Source organism: Phascolarctos cinereus, unplaced genomic scaffold (assembly GCF_003287225.1).
Source record: "Phascolarctos cinereus isolate Bilbo 61053 unplaced genomic scaffold, phaCin_HiC Scaffold_2;HRSCAF=192, whole genome shotgun sequence".
Taxonomy (NCBI): domain Eukaryota; kingdom Metazoa; phylum Chordata; class Mammalia; order Diprotodontia; family Phascolarctidae; genus Phascolarctos; species Phascolarctos cinereus.
The window spans coordinates 34,894,783-34,914,995 of NW_027555625.1; the positions used below are offsets into that span (position 1 = coordinate 34,894,783).

At 43.1% G+C, this 20,213-nt stretch overlaps 1 protein-coding gene across 2 annotated transcripts in view; it reads right to left on the reverse strand.

The window, feature by feature from the left end:
- Positions 1-20,213, reverse strand: part of REEP1 (receptor accessory protein 1) — a 141,607-nt gene that overhangs the window by 97,444 nt on the left and 23,950 nt on the right. The gene's annotated exons all lie outside the window — the stretch shown is intronic.

Here is a 20,213-nt window from a genome sequence, read left to right on the forward strand (position 1 = left end):
TGGCCTTGTAATCAGAAAGAGTGGGGTTTGATTCCTGCTTCTGACGCTTACTGAAAGCAAGATGGTGCTGCAGTGGATAGAGTGCTGGGCCTGGAGTCAGGAAGACACCCTTTTCTGGAGTCCAAATCCAGCCTCAGATACTTACTAACTGTACAACCCTTCACCCTGTTGGCCTCAGTTTCCTCATCTGTAAAATGAGCTGGAGAAGGAAATGACAAACCACCCCACTATCTCTGCCAAGAAAATCCCAAATGATGTCACCAAGAGTCGGACACAACTGAAAAATGACTAAACAACAGCAACAACCTTTCTGAGCCTCAGTTACTTCATCTTTAAAATGGGCACACCCACATGGGGTAGCTAGATGGCGCAGTGGATAGAGCACTGGCCCTGGATTCAGGAGGACCTGAGTTCAAATCCAGCCTCAGACACATAACACTTACTAGCAAGTCACTTAACCTCATTGCCTAGCAAAAACCAAAAGAAATAAAAAAAAATAAAAATTAAAAAAAAAAGGGCATGCCTATCTACCTATCCCACAGGGTAGTTGTGAACAAAGTACTTTGCTACTCTAAGACACTATGTGGGGTGACTTAGACATAGTGTATATAATACATACTGTACTGTATATGCCTTATTCGGAGATGTCTTGTATAAATGTGAGTGATTTTGTACCAGACCAGTCAGTACAAGAGAGTAGCATGGCGTTTTAAGATTAGTTGGGCAGTGGTAGGTAGCACCTTATCCCTACCTAGGAGGTAACTAGTTATCTGCTGTGACAGCCTGAATGGGGCATGCCCAGTTCCAGAGGACACTAGCAGCCCTGCAGGATCAGGGATGGGAATGGCTCTGGCCCCTCTCTATGTGGATGCTCCATGCCCCCCTCCCCACATTCCCTGCATGTGTGTCTTCCACATGTAGCCTCTGGACACGTGTATGCACCTGGCATGTGTGCCCGTAATCTGTGGGCAGGTACATTGCTGCTTGTCATTTCTTTTGCTATGTTGGTTGATTAAATATCTTTTGTTGGGGGCAGGGCTAAAAAGAACCTGTCATGCCAGACTAACCTCATTTCCTCATTTCATGAGGGTTGCTAGGCTGGTAGATCTAAGGAATGCTGGATATGTAGTTTATCTAAATTTAAGCAAAGCTTCAGCTCCCAGTAAGTGTTAACACTTCTCTCAGACCTCCTCCCCCCCCTTTTAAAAATAGTAGTAAAATCTAAAAGAAAATTCCCCAACACACACACACACACACACACACACACACACACACACACACACACACACACACACGGTTGCTTTCTTTCCCTCATGGGGCCACAGAAAGGAAAGAAACTCTGGAGAGGGACACTATAATAACAACATTAGAAAGGGAAGAAGGTGAGCCAATCACCGTAGCCCTCACAAGAAGCAGAAAAAGAAAAGAAAGGCAGTTGGTTACCAAGAAACCCTCCTGAATCAAGAAATACTTGGAGGCTGGAGTGGGGAGGTGTAGGGGGAGAGAAGGGGAAAGATCCTGGCATCCCAAAGCTCCTTCTCCCCAGTTCCTGGGCTCTCCTTCTCCTCCAAGGGCCCCTGCCATGGGAACCTCTATCAATGGCCTGGCACTCTCAGAGGCCCTGCTCCCACTGTCTGGAGAGGGGCAGGTATGTGGTCAGCTGCCAGGGCTAGCCTTCTGAAAGTATTTCCCCGGAGAAACACTGTGATACTTGGCAGTGACGGCTTATCGCCTTTTTCTGCTTCAGAAATAGTATGGGCTATCCAGGCATTTTGTGGTTGGCTGGGGACCCAACCACCCTAGACAACATTGTTTCTAAAGGGAAATGCATTGTGTGTGCCAAGCAATTGACTTACAGAAGAAGTTTTGGAAAATAACCATTCAAATCTAAATTGGAGCCTGTCCATACAGGTCTTTTTAGGCAAAAGGGTAAGTGGAGGACAGCATGGAGTAGGGCACAGGCCTGAACTTGGGGTTAGGCAAGACCTGAGTTTAGATCTGCCCCAGAGTGATGGTCAGCTATGATGATGTTAAAATATATGTGAGACTTAAACTATAATAGCAGTCCATGGGAACTGTCATTCATCCATCCATCCACCCAACTATTACCTTCTGTACTTTCTTTCTCCTATGCTGCTTTTTCTCCTCTAACACTGCCACCACCTTCATCAGGCACGCATCACCTCACAGCTAGACTAATAGCCAGCTGTTTCATCTCCCTTCCTCAAGTCACTCCCCACTCCAGTCAGCTGTCAAAAGTGATCTTCCTAAAGCACAAGATTGGCCTTGACCGGCCTGCCCCCTATTCAGTCAACTCCAGTAGTTTCTCGTCACCTCCAGGACCAAATATAGACTGCTCTGTTTATGGTTCCAAGACCCTCCAAACCTAGTTCCCTCCTACCATTCCAGGCTTCTCACTCCTTATTCACCCCCATACTCTGTGACCCAATGACACTGGGTCACACAAAACACTTCTGTATAATCTCCAGGCATTTTCTCTGACTGTCTTCAGTGTCTGGGACTCTCCCTTCTCATCTCCAGCTTCTGGCTTCCTTTAGGTCCCAGCTAAAATTCCCCCCTTCTCCAGGAATCCTTTCCTTAATGCTAGTCCTCTCTCTGTTGGTTATTTCCAAGTTACCCTGTATTTATCCTGTCTGTACACCATTGTTTACATGTTGTCTCCCTCATTAGACTGGGTAAGCTCTTTGAGGCCAGCAGGGGGGTCTTTTGCCTTTCTTTGTATCCTCTGAGTTTAGCATCTGGCTAGCACATGATAGCACCCTGTTTATCCTTTGTTCTGAAGAGGAACTTGACATCAGGGGGTGATTCTTGTACTTGGATTGGTTTTAAGTGAGGCAGAGTTGTACAAAGAAATCAGCCTCCCTCTGTCTTCTGAAGTCGTCAAAGTCCAATGGTAGGACAAAAGTCAAGATGACTGTCCATGTCCTGGGAGGCAGTGGATGACCTTGGTGTCTTCCATGTCTGACCAAGCTCTAAATGCTCCACAGCATCCAGTTCAGCTGCCTTCATGGCCATTGGAACAAACTGTTCTCGTCTGCCCATTCTACTGGGTACAGTCTTCACAGGCTTGGGGTAGATACCACCCCCCCAACTCACCAATGGGTTTGAGGTCTGTTGGTTACTCTCAATCCATCTGCCAAGATAATTTTACTTGGGCATGGGTGCTTCACATGCTACAGCCACAGGTGAGAGTTGGGTGAAAGGTGGACACTAAAGGTAAATGAGCAGCCTTTATCCCAGAGGTGATAGAACTCCCTCAACACCCCCACACACCCTGACCAAGCCACATAGGTGGAGGAAGTTCTTACCCTAGAATTTCCCTATACCAATAAAATCAGGTGCAGACTAAATTTAAAACACACATATACACGCGCACACACACGCACACACACAAAATACGAAGTCTACTGCTAGGCACTGGAGGAGAATAAGATACGGTCTTGGCTCTCATCAAAGTGACCTACTAGAGCAGAATGAATGAAAAAAATAATTATGAAGTGGAAAGAAAGAGTGAGTTATGTGTGTGTGTGTGTGTGTGTGTGTGTGTGTGTGTGAGAGAGAGAGAGAGAGAGAGAGAGAGAAGAGAGAGAGAGAGAGAGAGATCTTGTCCTCTTGCTTGCATTCTAACAGGGGAATACTGTACTAACAGGGGAAACTATAGGGGAGTGGTGAGCAGGAAAGGAATTTTGTTCTAGGGAGGTGGCAGGGGCAGGCAGATGGTGAAATGGGGATGAGATGATACATATAAAAATGTGTAATAATGACTTAACAATAATAATGAAGAGCATAGACTAATGAGAGGTACAAAGTGTTTTGTGAAGTTTAAAGAAGGAAAAAATCCTTTTTGCCTAGAGGGATTTGGAAAGACGTCATGGAAGACAAAGCACTTAAAACGAAGGTGCATATTAATAATAACCGACATTAATCTAGACTGACATGTGCTTCCAAAGTGCTTTGTGCATGTCATCATGTCATCTCATTTGATCTGTGCAGAAAGTCCCATCAGCATTATTCTTCTCATTTTATAACTGAGGAAACTGAGGCTGAGAGGGGAAAGTGACCGACCTATGCTCAAATAGCAAAGTATCAGAGGTAAGATTCAAACCCAGGTCTCTTTTGATTCCAAATCCAGTACTTAAAAAAAAGTTTTATTGATACCTATTATCTTTATAAATAGTCATTACCCAGTATAGCCCTGAATTATCCTTCATAACAAAGAAAAACAAATTCATAGGACCTTCATGTTTAAGAATACTTAAAAACATTCTGCACCCATGGACTCTGACCTCTCTACAGAGAGATAGGAAGTCCTTTTCACTCTCTGTTCTCCTAGACAAAGATGGGTCATTACAATGAGTCAGAATCCAGCTGCCTTTTAATGTTCTCATTTATATTACTGTCATCATTGTGCGTATATTATTCTCTTGGCTCTACTTCATCTCCTTCTTAGTATTGTACCTCCCCGATACAAGTTTTCCCATGATCTCTTATTTGCCAATTCTTCCAACATAATATCTCGTTACATTCCTAACCTACATTTTTTTCAGTCATTTCCCAATCAACGAGTATCTACTTTGTATCCAGTGTTTTGCTACCCTGAAAAATAGGGCCATGACTGCTCTGATAGGGATGGGACCTTTCTTTCTGTCCTTGACCTTGGAATCTTTGCTCAGCATTGAGATCATCCAATGCAAATTCCACTAACTTACACCCCGAATGAGGATGTTGTGAAGTCAGTCGTCATGATGTCGGATTGGGAACCTTCATCCTGGCCAAGCATAAGCCGGAGATGCCCAAGGTGTGAAGCCAGGAAGAGCTAAAGAGGAACCATCAGAAAACACAGGGAGGAAGGAATGATGAGCCTCTGATAATAGCCTGATACATGATATGAGAGAACCATAGGGCAAAACACAGACTTCAGGAAAGAATTAATATCAGAAGGGAAAGAGAGAATCCAAGAATTACAGACAGGGATAGAGCTACCTAAAAAATAAATAAATGAACAAAAATAAAAACCATACCAACTGAGAACAGGCAAAAGGAAGGCTCAGGTGTCCAGGAAGCCCAGGGAGAGCCAGCAGGAACCACGTTATAGGAAGGAGGAAAGAGAAAGAGAGAAGCCAGGATCCTAGGACAAGAACCAAGTGGCCACCAACCAAGATGGTAAAGAAGGTGGTGGCAATGAAAGCATGATTTTGGGGGCAGCTAGGTGGCACAGTGGATAGGGCACTGGCCCTGAAGTCAGGAGGGCCTGAGTTCAAATCCAGCCTCAGACCAAACACTTGACATGTACTAGCTGTGTGACCTTGGGCAAGTCACTTAACCCTGATTGCCTCACTAACCCCCCCCCAAAAAAAAACCATGATTTTGACTAGAAGACAAGGGGATAGAAATGATGCCTATGAAGGAGTCTAGGATGACACCTGGGTTGTGAGCTTGAATGACTGGGAGGATGGTGGTGCCTTGAGAGGAACAGAGAAGTCAAAAGAAGGGTAGGGTTTGGGAGGAAAGGGAATTAGTTTAGTTCTGAACATGATGAGTTTAAGAAGTACAGACAAGTGGGTCAGCTCTGAAAGGTACATATTGAATCACTTCTTGGCCCTTTATGGCTAGGATCATGTATACATACACACACACACACACACACACACACACACACACACATATATAATTAAAGAGAATAGCAGGCTACACATATATTAGAGATTTGTAGTTTCATTTACAATCTTCTTCTGTTCTTCTTTCTATATGGAAACACTCATTTTACTTGGTGTTTGTTCAGTTCAGAATTTTAAAAAAGAAAAAGGAATTGTAAGTGGAGTACACAAGCCAGAAGAATGATAACTCCAAGGCCAAGGTCAAATGGAGGAGGCTGGCAAGCCAAAGGGGAATGACATACTATACACCTTCAGTAGGACGCAGGGCCCCTCAAATCTAGTCAATTAAAGTGAACAAACACTCATTTAATGCCTTTGATATGACAGGCACTGTGCTAAATGCTGAAGACATGAAGGAAGGGGGGAAAAAAAAACCTTTGTCCCCAAAGAGCTCACAGTCTAATGAGGGAGACAATATGCAAAAAACACGGTACAAACAGGACAAGAGGGAATATCCTGACCACAGCAAAGTATGTAACATGAGCTACATGTGAAAGACACCTCTGCTCTGCTCAGACCTGGAATCTTTCAGGCTGTAGGAAGGTTTCTTCGTGTCCTGGGGCCATCTTTATTGGAAGGACTACAGTGGTTAAAGTGGGTAAGGGAGTTAAGGAAAGGATTAGCCCCAGGAGCTATGTCTTTTGATAGGAGAAACATCTTGATATTCTTTTATTCTTGGGATTTACCAGTCTAATGGAAATTTGAAATGGGACCTGAGATGAGGCATCATATGCACATCTATATTTATTTATAGAACTTTTCACTACCTAATGAAAGCTTCAGTGGAGATCCAATATTATGCTGGGCCTAGAGTCTGAAAGACCTAGTTTCAAATTCTGCCTTTATGCTAACTACCTACGTAATCTTGGTGGGTCATTCATCCCCTGGCAACTTCCTAGAACATATCTACTAAAACAGAAAGAGGCTGCTATCTGTGTTGGTGGAGAGAATTCCCACACTGCAAGTTCCCCATGTTCAAGAAATTATGTATGTCTATTACATCTGCCTAAAGACAATCCTGACAACATGAAATAACCAAAGTACCAGGAACTTCTAACCCAGAATCCCAGAGTTGTTGTATGTATCTGCCCAAGCAGGAATTCTGCATAGACACAGAATCAAGCAACTACAGATGCAAGCATTTCCCCAACGAAAGACTGTCCTGAGACAAATCCCACTGTACCATTGCAATGTGATCCTTTCCTGGTCCTAGTTTTAACATCAGGCAGAGCATGCCCGTACTCATTATCTCAGAATAATGGAGAGGGGCAGTGTTACATTTGAAAATAGGTTTCCATGATCAGAAAAATCCTGACTTCCATCAAAATCATGAAGCTCCCCACAGTTAGAACTGATTCCTGAGAAGAGAAAGAGCTATCCAGTGTTATCTAACTAGCCTGATTTTAAACTCTTCCCTTGGTTATCCCACTCTGTGCCAGAAGTGGATAACAGCATCACTTCTCACAATGACCCAAATCACCAGTCAAAATCCCAGCCTGTTTGGTTCCTTAAACTTGGGGTTAACTCATGCTTTCCATGGTGCAGTGGGAAGAGGGGGAAGAGGGAGAGAGAATTGTTTTCTTATAAAGAACCTACTCTTTCAGTTCCTGCCTGGGTCAGGACCAGCAAAGATCCTGTTCATGGTAACAGAGTATTTTATTAAAAATTATGTAGGTGGAATTTGCTAAGGATAATCTTTAATGTAATGTCCATGATATTCGAACCAACGTGTGTCACCTGCCCAGTGGAAAGATGCCTGTGAGTGGAAAGGGATGGGTTGAAAGATGCCATGGAGATAGATAAGACAAGACTTGGTAACGGAGTAGTTGTATGGGATGATGGAAGGTGAGGAGTCAAGGAATCAGGGCAACTGAGAAAGAGAGCTTTTTCCTTGAGCTTGGCCATGAAAGAGAAGAGGTACTAGGACAACAATTTGTTTTTTTTTTTTAAAGGATGAGGCCGACTTGGTCATGTTTGCAAGTACCAAGGAATCAGCCAGTAGATAAGGGAAAACTGAGGATGGTTGGGGGGAGTGGGGACTACTGGGGGAAAGTAACATCCTGGAGAAGATAGGAAGGGATGAGATTAAGAACACAAATAGAAGGGATGGACCAGGCTAAGGACTCTCTTTTTAGTGAAACAAAAACAAAACAAAAAACACCTCCTGGGAAAACTGCAAAGTAGTCTGGCAGAAATTAGGTTGAGACTAACGACTTATTCCATATGTCACAATAATCTCCAAATAGATACATGACCTAAATCCAAAAAGTACTAACATAAAAACTTAGAGGAAAAGGAAAAGTTACCTTTCACAACTATGGCCACTCAGAGAATTCTTCCCTAAACAAGTTAATCTTAAAAGATAAACAGGCAGTTTTAATTATACAAAATTAAAAAGCTTTTGCACAAACAAAATAAATGCAGTTAGAATCTTAGAAAACAATTGAGGAAAATCTTCCGAACAAATTTCTCTGATGAAGGTCTAATATCCAAGATATATGGAGAATTGATACAAATATATATATATATATATACACAACAGTGAATTGGCAGTTCTCAAATAAATAAAAATTATTCACAACCACAAGAAAAAATAAATCACTGATAATTAGAGAAATGAAAATCAGAACAATTGTGAGGTTGCGCCTCACATCCATCAGATTGGCAAAAATTACAAAAGGAAATAGCAATGGTTGGAGGGGCTGTGGACAGACAGGCACTCTAACACATTCTTTTTTTCTTTTTTAATATTTTTTAGGCAATTGGGGTTAAGTGACTTGCCCAGGGTCGCACAGCTAGTAAGTGTCAAGTGTTTGGTCCAAGGCCAGATTTGAACTCAGGTCCTCCTGACTTCAGGGCCGGTGCTCTATCCACTCTAATGCATTATTGACGGAGGTGTGAATTGGGTCAACAATTCTGGAAAACTATAACTAGACCCAAAAAGTCACTTAAAAGTAAATACCCTTTGACCAGCAATACTACTATTAGGCATAAATCCCAAAGAAATTAAAGACAGAGGGAAAAGCCCCATAAATATAAGAATATTTATAGTAGTGCTTTTTGTAGTAGCAAAGAAATGGAAACCAAAGTGGAGACCATTAATTGAAGAAGGACAAAACAAGACTGCAACGGAATATTACTATACCATAAGAAATGAAGAGTGGCACAGTGGATAGAGCACCCACCCTGAAGTCAGGAGGACTTGAGCTCAAATCGGACCTCAGATCAAACATTTGACACGTACTAGCTGTGTGACCTTGGGCAAGTTACTTTACTCCCATAGCCTCACTTAAAAAAAAAAAAGGAAGAAAGAAATGAAGATTATGATAAATTCAGAAAAACTGAATATGTATAAATTGAGCAGGAGCAAGAAAACAACTCAATGACAACAGCAACAATGTGAAGAAATTCAAGTCTCAGTACTCCAAATAAAACAGAGAACAGTACCTTCAAAAGACTGATAATGGCACCCACCTAGTGGGGCGGAATAAGATATGCATTCTCAGAATAGCCAATGTGATTGGTTTGGTTTTGGATTTGCTTAAAGGGAAGGTTTCTCCAAGGGAGGTGGTTTGGGGTGGAGGTGGTAAATTTGTTGTGGTTCAGTCCTTTCAGTTGTATAATTACTCTTCATGATGCCAATTGGGGTTTTCTTGGCAGAAACTAAAGTGGTTTGCCATTTCCTGCTCCAGCTCACTTTACAGATGAGGAAACTGAGGCAAATAGGGTTAAGTGACTTGCCCGGATTCACACTGCTAGTAAGTTTCTGAGGCCAGATTTGAATTCAGGTCTGACTCCAGACCTGGTGCTCTATTCATTGCACCAACTAGCTGTCCCCAGTAGATTAGTAGATAATGATAAAAATAATAATAATAATAATAATTCCAAAAATAAGATGCTTTTTAAATGAAGGAAAAAAGTGAAAGACACAAATAGAGCAGTCTTGTAGCTGACTAGCTAAATTTACTATTTATTTCTTTAAAAACAAACTGAACAAGACAGAAATGTAGTTACTTATATCAGCTTTTTCATTCATCTTTGCATACTGAAATGTTTGTGGGTTTTTCTTTTTAATTTAATCATTGTTATATTCACAATACAAGCAAGCAGAAGAACTGGTCTTGGTGAGAAGTGCCATCTGAGGGTGGAGCAAATGAGGAGAGAAAAGGTGTGTGTGTAGGAGAGGTGTGGAATTTCCAGGGAGTTGGGTACTAGGACAGAAGAGGGAGGTCCTGGACCTAATCTTTATTTTCTCAGTAAAGTAGGAGGCTAAGCCTTCTGCTTCAGTAAGTGGGCAGCAATTACCAAGGGAGGATTTGGTTCCCCAAATAAACAAATTAGAAATAGAAAATAAAAAGAGCTTGAAAAAGAGAAAGGAAAGCGCAGAGATGTCGACAGCTCCATTAACAACAGCCTGAGGGGAGGGGAAACAGAGGATTTTATTCCCAGATTGCTCTGACTCACTTGTTCCCTTGGGCAAATCACTGAACTTCTGGGAGACTCAATTTCTTTATATATTAGGAGCCAAGCGACACTTTACAGATAAGTGCCCAGTAATCACCACCATTATTCCTACCCTCAGGAAATGTTTCATTTACATTCATTCCTTCTTACTTTCTCCAAAGCCTGACAGTCAGACTAGCATAGGGGGAAAAGCACTGGAGGCAGACCAGGAAATTCACCAGTATAAGGAACTTTGGGGTGAGGAAAGTCCCTCAACCAATATACATTCACACTTTTTTTTTTTAATCAAACTCAGGTCCACATACCTACCACCCAGTCTGGGGTCTGCCACAGACATAGGAACAGTGACCTGGTATGCCCTATCCCAGTCTGTGGCTCTAAATGCTGGCCAGGATCAAACCCCACCTCCTCTTTGAGCCCAGAATCATCTTTGCCTCTACCAACTTCTAGAATCTTAGCTTAGCTCCACAGCTAGAAAGGCTCCCAGAAGTCATCTCATCCAGAAACTACCCAAACCATGAACCACACCCTACAACACCACTAACAAGTAGCCATTTACCCTCTTCTTGGACCGCTCTAGTGATGGAAAACTCACAACTTGCCACTCTATGTGGCAGGACGTTTCCATTACCTTGAAAGAAAAATCTGCCTTCCTATTAAGTCATTAGCCTATATGCCCTCTGCCCCTGAGATAGCCTTCCATCTTGTTACAATTTTTCAGTTGTGTCTGGCTCTTCATGACCCCTTTTGGGGGGGGTTTCTTGGCAAAGATGCAAGTAGTTTTATGCCATTTCCTTCTCCAGTTCATTTTACAGATGAGAAAACCAAGGCAAACAGGGTTAAGTGACTTACACAGGGTCATACAGCTAGGAAGTATTTGAGGTCAGATTTGAACTCAGGAAGATAAGTCTTCCTGCCTCTAGGCCTGGCCCTCTATCCAGTGCACCACCTAGTTGCCCCATCTTTTTATATTTTGTATGCAACCTAATTATTTACATGTCATTTCCTCCATCAGAAAATGAGGTCCGTGAGGCCAGGTATTAGGGGGTCTTTGTCATTAAATGCTGACTTAAAAACTTGTAGATCGATTGATTTGATAATCGTATGAACACCAACCCCCTCAGTCTATGCAGTCTATGCAATATCCCATACCCACCTCTACAATGAAGAGAGGGAGGTGCACTTTCTCATCTACCCTTCAGAACCAAGCCTAGTCATGATGACACAGTATTCATTCCATTTCATTTTCACGTTTTTCCATTTACACTGTTGCAATCACTGTGTATTTTGTCTTTCTATTCTGGCTACTCCACTCTGTACCAGTTCACACAAGTCTTCCCAAAGTTCCCTGAATTCCTTGTACTCATCAATTTCAGTACATTCATGCCTCACCGTTTGTTTAGCTATTTCCCAATCCATGGGCACCTACTTTGTTTCCAGTTCTTTGATACCACCAAAACAAAACAAAACAAACAAACAAACAAAAAAACATCGCTAGGAATATTTTGGGGTACAGAGTCTTTTGTTCTATCTGGACTCCTTGGGCTATGTACCTAGCATTAGGATCTCAGGGTCAAGGGATATGATAACATGTAAGTCATTTTCACACATGATTTCAAATTGTCTTCTGTTCTGCCTCTTTCCTCTCTTAAATCCTCTCTCTCCAGCTACACTAAAAGCTCTTCGAAGACAGGGACCCACTTTACATCTTTGTGTTCCTCTCAGATCCTAACCTAGAGTTTTGCAGAAGCATGTGTTAAAGGGTCTATTGTTGATGATGCTGACAAGGTCATATGAGGCAATGGAAAGAGTCAGGGTCACAAGACTGGGGTTCAAATCCTAGCTCTGGTGCTAACTGCCTGCATGCACATTTCAAACTAAATTTGTACATCTTTAGCCCAGGCAACTAGACAACATAGTAGATGAGTTCTGGGCCTGGAATCAGGAGGACCTGGGTTTAATTCTGGCCTCAGACACTTACTAGCTGTGTGACCCTGGGCAAGTCACTTCACTCTGTTTGCCTCAGTTTCCTTATCTGTAAAATGAACTGGAGAAGGAAATGGTAAACCAGTGCCAAGAAAACCCCAAACGGGGTCATGAAGAGTCAGACCTGACTGTAATGACGAAACAATTCTTTTTTATGTTAGACACAACTAATTGACTGTTGTTGCTCAGTTCTGTTCAACAACCTTGTACAAGTTTTCTTTTTTCATGTCTCTTGGCCTCACTTTCCTCAACTGTAAGATGAGGGGGTTCGACTTGATGAACTCGAAAGTCCTTTCCACTTCAACATTGACCATCCTATGATATGAGAGGAGTGGCAAGGCAGCTTGGGGTGGGCTGTTAGGAGAGATATGGGAAGGGTTTGAGTACAAACAGCCCTCACACAGAAGCACACCCACTGCTCTAGCTTCCCAGGGATCAGAAATATTCCACTGATGCTCCTGTTCACCACCCTGCCCCCATCCCCAGTTCAGAGACAATTCCCATAAAGCTATTAGCAACCAAGATCTGACTGCCCGCTGATGCAAGAGGAAACAGATGCATCTCCGCGCACCACAGCCCTATGAAAAAGCCAAGAGAGGACTCCAAGGGAAATGAAAGGAAATGAAGCCCTTTAAAAGCCAGCTCGCTCTCCCAGGATGCTAACCTTACCCACCCTTGTCTGCAAGGCTGCTCATTTTGGGCTTTTTAGCCTGTGATGAGGTACCACTTAGGCACTCAGAGGCTATTGTCCTGGCCTCATTTGGTTAACCTTGCTATTGTTCAGTCATTCTCAGTCCTGTCTGACTCTTCACTGTCCCGTCTGGGATTTTCTTGGCAGGGATACTGGGTTTTTTGTTGTTGTTGTTGTTTTTCTCCAGTTCATTTTACAGATGAGGAAACTGAGGTAAAACCTTGGCTAACCTTGTAGTTACACAAGTCAGACAATGTCCAAGAAACTATCTCTCTTTAGACTCTACTCAGCCTTTCTCAGATGGACAATTTCCCATCCTGTCAGGCGGTGGCCAAGGCACGTAAGAAGAGACAGGCAGTGTGGTGACCCTGGGCAAATCTCTTCACCTTCCTCCAAGTATCAGTTGTCATATTTGTAAAACAAAGGAAATGGACTTGATGACCTCTGAGGTCCCTTCCAACTCTAAAGCTATGATCTTATGACATTTCTCAGCAGGACAGGAACTAGGATGGGGTAACAAGGACTTTGCCCCAGGGCACTGGCATGGGGGATACTTTCACTCGATGACTTACAATGCAACATCCTGCTCCCTTGCTTTGCCCTGGACTGCCACCACCAAGGTCCCCTCAACATGTACTGTACTCATGGTACCTATCTTTCCCCACTACCACACTAGCCTTCTTTCTGGAGACTAGCATATTAGCTGTGCTACAGGGGTACAGGCCAGAATGGGGAAGAGAAGCTTCCTTCTGGGGAATGATCCCTTCCCTAGGCAGGCCATCCTCTACTCCACTGTGCCTTCCAGCAGAAAAGAATAGTAGCTACAGCTCTATTTCCCAGCCTTAATCATGTCACACTGCTGTCATCCAGGAACCCCCATAAGAGGGTGACTTCAGAAGAGCAAGACTCCCTGTGGAGAGAGGGATTCCAGGAATAAATCCAAAAGAGTTTCTCACCAAATGATACTGCATCAGAAACAATACAGCTGAGTAAAAACCTAAGAAACGCCCTTTGAGATCAGGTCTAGCAGTCTCTCTCTGATGCGTGCTCCATGGAACATCAGGGCAGTTACCCTGACATTAATGTCAAAAGGCTCCAAATGACCGATGATCAAAGAGTATCAGAGCCTGAAGGTCCCCAGAGATCTTATCGTCTAGATCAGGACTTCTTAACAATTTTTGTACTACGGACCCCTTGGACAAGTCTGGTGAAGTTTATGAAGTTTATGAAAGCCTTCTCAGAATCCAGTTTTCAAATGCATAAAATAAAATACACAGGATTACAAAAGAAATCAATTTTGTTAAAATACAAATATTATGAAATGATGAGCTCAATGATCTTAGAAAGGCATGGAAAGACTTGCATAAAATGGTGAAGAGCGAAGTGAGCAGAACCAAGAGAACACTGTATACAGTCACAGCAATACTGTTTTAAGAATGACTTTGAGTCTGAATGCAGATGGAAGCATGCTATTTGCTCTCCTTTTCTTTTCTTGTTTTGTTTTGTTTCTTCTTTCTCGTGGTTCCTCCCATTAGTTCTAGTTCTTCTTTATATCATGACTAATGTGAAAATATGCTTAATACAAATGTGTAAGTACAGCCCTGTCTTGGGGAAGGGGGAGGAGAGGAAGGGAGAGAAAATTTAAAACTCAAAATCTTATGGAAGTGAATGTTAAAAAACTAAAAATTAATTAATTAGAAAAAAAAGAAATCAGCAACAACAAGAAAAAAATGAGATTGGAACACTAACGCATTGTTGGTGGAGTTGTGAATTGATTCAACCATTCTGGAAAACAATTTGGAAGTATGCCTAAAGGGCTATACAACTCTGCATACCCTTTGACCCAGCAATACCACTACTAGATCTGTATCCCAAAGAAATCATAAAAATGGGAAAAGGACACACATGTACAAAGATATTTATAGCAGCTCTTTTTGTGGTGACCAAGAATTGTAAATTGAGGGGATGCCCATCAATTGGGGAATGGCTGAACAAGTCGTGGTATATGAATGTAATGGAATACTATTGTTCCAAAAGAAATGATGAGCAGACAGACTTCAGAAAAGCCTGGAAAGACTTGAATGGACTGATGCTGAGTGAAGTGAGCAGAACCAGGAGAATGTTGTACACAGTAACAGCCACATTGTGCGATGACTGACTTTGGTAGACTTATCCCTCCTCAGCAATTCAAGGTTCTAAGACATCTCCAAAGGTCTCACGATGAAAATGCTATCCACATCCAGAGAAAGAACTATGGAGTTTGAATGCAGATCAAAGCAGACTATTTGCTTTTTTTTTCTTCTTTCTCGTGGTTCCTCCCATTGGTTCTAATTCTTTACATCATGACTAATGCGAAAATATGTTTAATAGGAATGCATATGTAGAGCCTACATCAGATTGCATGCTGTCTTGGGGTGGCAGAGAGGATGGAGGGAGAGAAAATTTGGAACTCAAAATCTTATGGAAGTGAATGTTGAAAACTATAAATAAATAAATAAATTTTTTTTAAAGAGTGACTAAGTCATTTTGACTATTGTAAATACACAAATTAAAAATAAAGAACAAATGAAAAAAAACACTATCTGCATCCAGAGAAGGAACTGATAAATAAAAGCATGTACAGAATAATTATATATATATACCTATTTGTGTCTAACAGGAGCCAGCCATCTCTAGGGCGAGGGTGGGGAGGGAAGAAAAAAAAAGAAATTCACCTATAACTTTGTTGTATATTTGGAGGGAATAGCAATTTGTAATTGGTAGATTTGCAGTTTTATGTGCAATCATCTTTTATAGGTGGCCCTTGGAGGTTAGATGAAGGAGAAAAAGCTGAGATTCACCTAAGAGAAGAACCTGCTGATGAAAGCTACCTGCTGGGACAAAGAAATGGGTCAGGGGTGAGAACAATATACTTTGTAGACTATCTGTGACATTCGGAACCATGTATAAAATGACCTGCTCAGGCTATGTGACTCTTCTAGACTCTAAATCCTAGAATCTGTGATAGTTTGTTTTTCTGGCTTTGGGGCTGGTTTTGGGTTTTTGTTTTTTGTTTTTACTGACCTGTGACTTTCTTGGGTTAGAGATCTGCCTCACCCAATTACACAGCTGGTACCTGTGGGCCTTCAGTAATAGACCCAGGATAATGCAGCCAATCCATGTCAGAGGTGAGGCTTCATCCCAGGGCTCCTGGTCTTCCACAAATGTCTCCATTATATCATTCTGCATTTCTCCATTCTTATATCAAATATACTACCATAGAACTCTTACATTGGTCATCTCCTTGAGTCCTATCTCCCCATCTATACTGTAAACCTGAGGGTGGGGAACCTGCAGCCTGGAGGCCACATGTGGCCTTCTATCTAGGTCCTTGGGTGTGGCCTTTTAATTGAGTCCAAGTTTTACAGATCAAATCCTTTATTAAGGGGATTTGTTCTGTGAAGTTTGGATTCAGTCAAAGGACCACAAGTGAGGACCTAGAGGGACAGATGTGACCTCGAGGCCACAGATTCCCCACTTCTGCAGTAAACCCTTTCAGGACAGGAACCAGTCTCATAACATTGGTTGATTAAGGGGTGCAAGCAATAAGAGCTATAGGATTTACTGGAGGGGGGGAATGAAAGGGAAGAAGGCGTTTTGCATGGGGATTTAGAAAAAGGCTGGGCATGGTCACTTAAGGCCTCCCATGGCAATCACTGAATCACAGACTGAAGCTGGAAGGAATCTTAGAGCATGTGTTGTTCAATCCCTTCATTTCACAAGAAACTGAGACAGGGCCTCAAACTGACTCCCCCAAGGTGACATGGGTAATAAGTGTCAGAGGCAGGATTTGAACCCAGATCCTCTTTTTCTAACCTCAGCCTTCTTCCCACTACACTGTTCTGAGGATCCACTCATATTAAGAACCATCGTGATTGAGCAAAGTCATTCTCTGTAGCTAGCTAACACACCAGTAGGTCTGAAATCCTATTCATTAGCATCCCTCAAAACCATGTCGGTTCAGAGGGAGAGATACCAAATGGAAATTTCCTCGCTGCCTAGAGTCTCATTATGGTGGTGATGAGCTCACCAGAGAGGTGAAGAGTATTAGTCATTGCCCTGGAGGTCCATCTAGTTGGGACCAGGAGGATCGTGCTGGGATGATCTCAGAGCTTACTTAGCTCACATCCTAGGATTTGGAACTCCAGGGAAGACAGAGGGCTTCCTAGTGTTAAGTGCAAAAAAAAAAAAAGCCAATGCTGGGAATCTAAAAGATCTGGGCTCTAGTCCTGCCCCCTGCCACCTCTGCAGAGCCTCATTCCCTGATCTGTGAAATTGGGGTCATGACCGATGGCACTCAGGCTATTTTCCTCACAAGAGAATTAGATGAAGCCAAGTCAAGCTCTCTGGAAGCCTGAAGCACTCTCTTCACATGGGTTGAGGCTTCTCTAGGCTAGGGAGGCTGGCACTGCCCTCCTTCATACCCCAACACCAACTCTCCTCTTCCCATTCGTGGGGTTGGCATTCACGGGCACCCCTGAATTTCACTGAGCTTTCAGAGTTGGAAGTGGCCCCGCTGGCCACCTACTCCAGTCCCTACTTGAAAAGAATCCCTTCTCCGAGATGCATGGTGGTTACTTGAAGACCTCCAGTAGACTCCACAGTCCCCCACGTCCATCATTCATTTTTGGGTGACTCTCCTTGTAAAGTTTTTCCTTGAATCCAATTTGAATCTTGGCTTCGTGTCATAAGCAAATTTAGTCATAATAATAGCTAAAATGTATATAGTACTTTAGCCTTCTCATTTTACAGATGAGGAAACTGAGGCACAGGGAGATAAATAACTTGTCCGAGGTCACCCTATTTAATCTCAGTTGATGGGAAATAGGTGCTATTATTATCCTCATTTTACAGCTGAAGAAAGTGAAGCAAACAGAGCTGAAGTGATTTGCCTGAGGTCACAGGTTGGATCTGAACTCATGTCTTCCTGACTCCAGGGCCAGCCAGTGCTCAATCCACTGCATCCCCCAGCTGCATAAGTGGGTCATTTCTGCCTTTATCTAAGTCATTGATAAAAGGTGGAGCTAGGTGGTACAGAGGAAGGACTGCTGGGTTCAAAGTCAGCAAGCCCTGGGTTCAAATTCTACCTTGAACACTTACTTAACTATGTGACCCTCCGTCTTCCTCAGTTTTCTCATCTGTAAAATGACCAGTTACATTTCAGGCCAGCTCTAATCCTAAATCTGCTCCTCTTTCTGAGCTGAAGTGTGTTTTTCTATACCTTGCCCACACAGAAAATAAAGTCAAATATCTCGTCCATGTGGGGGCCCTTCAGTTAATTGAAGAGGACAGACCACATTGAGTTCAGGACCAAAGAGGCCAGGGCACTCCTCCTGGGCCTGCCAACTAAGCAGCGGTGTGACCTTGGGCCGAAGGCCTCACCTTTCTCACCTGGAGGCTGAAGCCGCTGGCCGCAATCCCTGCGGACTCTAACGTTCTCTGAAGTTCAGCCACCGGAGATGAGAGAGGCTTTTACCTGGAGCTCTGTGTGGGCCTGGGCATCTGGCCAGGGGAGCCACAGGCTAGGAAGAGCCAGCCAAGGGTGTGGCCACTGCAAGGAGAGGTGAGCCTGGGGATACGGGCTGTGGCTGTAGAATGGGCTCCTGGCGCTGAAAATGCATCCTAGAAGCTCCTCCCTCCTTGCCTGGGGGCGGTGGGGGGGGGTGCTCAGCTGACCCACCAACTGCGGCTGCCGAGAAAGAAGGACAGGGCACTTTCCCGGTCTAGCACCCAACCCACAGCTCAGCCCCTCCCTGAGCAGCCGACCCCAGTCCAGGCTGTCACAGCCAGGGCCCCCACAGGGACACCCAAGGGCGCAAACTCATGGACAGTTCTAAAGATCATCGGCCCATTTCTGCAGCACCTTAAGGTCCAAAGAGAGCTTCCCCTCTATTTTCTCACTTGAGCCTCACAGCAGCCCTGTGAGTTTCTACAATAACCACCAAAATCGTAGAGACAAATAACGTTGAGAATGCCGATCAAGGGGCAGCTAGGTGGTGCAGTGGATAGAGCACCGGCCCTGAAGTCAGAAGGACCTGAGTTCAAATCTAGCCTCAGACCAAATATTTAACACTTACTTAGCTGTGTGACCCTGGGCAAGTCACTTAACCTTAAAAGAAAGAAAGAAAGAAAGAGAATGCCGATCAATACAATGACCAGCCATGTTTCCAGAGGACCAAGGACGAAGCCTGTTGCCCACCCGTGAAGTGGTATGCGTGAATGGGAAATGTTGTGAAGTCCTTACTGCACTATAATAAATGTTGGCTATTATGAGGATTATTATTATTAATTTATTAATTATTGATATTCTGTTAAGTATTAATTTATACGACGACAGTGTTGATTCTGCTACATGTTCTCTTGCTAGTTCTGCCCTGCCATCTTTCTCTCAATTTTTTCATCTCATTATTTTTTAAGATGGATGTCATCACATAAGCCTTAAGGGAATGTGAGCTATCATGACTCTCATAGTCCAGCACCATACTAAAGAGGACACGAAAGTCCAGCCAGATAAAGGGAGATTGCCCTAAGGCTCCTAGCACGTCGGGATGGATTAGAACCCAATGTCCCCTGGCTTCCAGCTCAGTGTTCTCTTCCTTCTCATAACTTCAAGTCACTGTTTTGGTCTTGATTGCCTTGGCCCATCTCCAGTGGTGAGGCAATGGAGATGCTTAACTGGATGCAGAGTGTATCAAGCCACATCCATCCCTTTGGGCGAAGCAGGGGGACACCTTGCCCACTTCACACTGGGATAACCCCATTTTCCTTGTCATTTTTTTTGGTAATATAAATGTTATTTATTTTTATTCTGAAATTAACAAACACCAAATGAAATGAGCACTTCCATGCATGAAGCAGAATAGAAAAAGGATTATTGAAAACTGAATCTCAGACACGAAACTGTGAATCTCCATGATATACAATTTGCTCTTTCTTTCAAGTTTATAACAAATTTAACATGGAATTTTTGAAGGTGAACTGCTTGTCTGTTTTTCCTTCTGGCCTACCTTCTGTTCTCTTCTGTTAACTGTTCTGCTAGGTAGCACAGTGGATAGAGGACTGGGCCTGGAGTCAGGAGGACCTGAGTTCAAATTTAGCCTCAGACATTTACTAGTTGTGTGACTCTGGGCAAGTCATTTAACCCTGTTTGCCTCAGTTTCCTTATCTGTAAAAGGAGCTGGAGAAAGAAATGGCAAACCACTCTAGCATCTCTTCCAAGAAAACCCCAAATGGGGCCATGAAGAGTTAAAAACAACTGAAAATGACTGAAAATCAGTTGTAGTAATAATTAATAATAATAGCTAACATTTATATAGCACTTACAATGTGCTAGGCTGTGCTAAGCACTTTATAAA